Below are 1,594 nucleotides of genomic sequence, written 5' to 3' on the forward strand. Positions count from 1 at the left end.
AGCAGAGAGGCGGCCGTCCTTCCTTGGCCTCGTGTCTCATTTAAGCTGCCAGACGCTGCACAAGCTCCATCCCCTCTGAGTCTCAGGCTGAGGCCTCCAGGTCACGGTCTTCACAGGTGTCAGACCAGAACCTGCCACACAAAGGCAGGGACTGGAGTCAGTGGGGAGGTGGGCTTCCTGGGGTCGGTGTGTGGGACCCAGGGGCTACTCCGACCCTGCAAGTGACTTTGGGCCCTGACATCCCCAGGGCTCACATCCCCAGGGCACTGGGGCCTGTTTGCTGCTGTTTGCCAAGTGTGTTCTGGTAGCAGAGAGACCTGTCCTCTATGGGGCGATTTAACCTGGGCATTTGGCCGGGCGGCGTTCAATTGACTGGTCCCCTGAACAGTGAAATTGATGCAGAGGAAAGGGGAGGCTCTGGGGCTCCAGGGTGAAAAGTGTGGGCGCTGTGAGGAGTGGGAGGTCTGATGACACAGGTGGGAGTAGTGACCCTCTCCCTCCAGCCCTACTCAACCCGACCCATCAGGAGACCTGCACAGTGGAAATGAACAATTAATTAAGTCACATTTTACCCCCAATAATTTTTTTCCTAACATCCCCACCAAGCCTTGCTTGTTTCTTTCACTTTAGAAAAAGATTATTCAGTGGTAATAAAAAAATAAGGTTTATGGCCTAAGTACTCCAATGTGAAAAGGTTATAGAAAACACTGCTATGTAAAATATAATGAGGGCTTCCCTCGTGGTGCAGTGGTTAAGAATCTGCCTGCCAATGTAGGGGACACAGGTTCGAGCCCTGGTCTGGGAAGATCCCACATGCTGCGGAGCAACTAGGCCCATGTGCCACAACTACTGAGCCTGTGCTCTAGAGCCTGCGAGCCACAACTACCAAGCCCACGTGCCACAACTACCGAAGCCTGTGTGCCTAGAGCCCAAGCTCCGCAACGAGAAGCCACCGCAATGAGAAGGCTGCACACCGCAACGAAGAGTAGCCCCCGCTCACCACAACTAGAGAAAGCTGGCACGCAGCAATGAAGACCCAACGCAGCCAATAAATAAATAAATAGATAACTTTATTTTAAAAAAATAATAAAATAAAATATAATGAAATAGGGACTTCCCTGGTGGGCCAATGGCTAAGACTCCGTGCTCCCAATGCAGGGGGCCCAGGTTCGATCCCTGGTCAGGGAACTAGATCACACATGCCCCAACTAAGAGCTTGTATGCCACAACTAGGAGTCCACATGCACAACTAAAGATCCCATGTGCTGCAACTAAAGATCCCACATGCCACAACCAAGACCTGATACAGCCAAATAAATATTTAAAAAATAAATAAATAAAAAATGAAATATAATCAAATATATATTTTTTTTACTTATTTATAAATTTGGAAATTAAAGAAACATAAGCGATTTATAATTCTGCCCCCTTACCCTATCCCAAATGAGCATGGCATTGAGTTTCCTTCCACTTTTGTCTGCCTGTTTTGTTCTTATATACATATGACAAATCTACAGAACCTCAGCCTGAGAAACGTTGCCATGAGGTGACTCGGGCCCTCCGCAGGGCTCTGTAGAGGCTGAGGGGCCCCCAG

Source organism: Stenella coeruleoalba (genome assembly GCF_951394435.1).
Source record: "Stenella coeruleoalba genome assembly, chromosome: 14".
Taxonomy (NCBI): domain Eukaryota; kingdom Metazoa; phylum Chordata; class Mammalia; order Artiodactyla; family Delphinidae; genus Stenella; species Stenella coeruleoalba.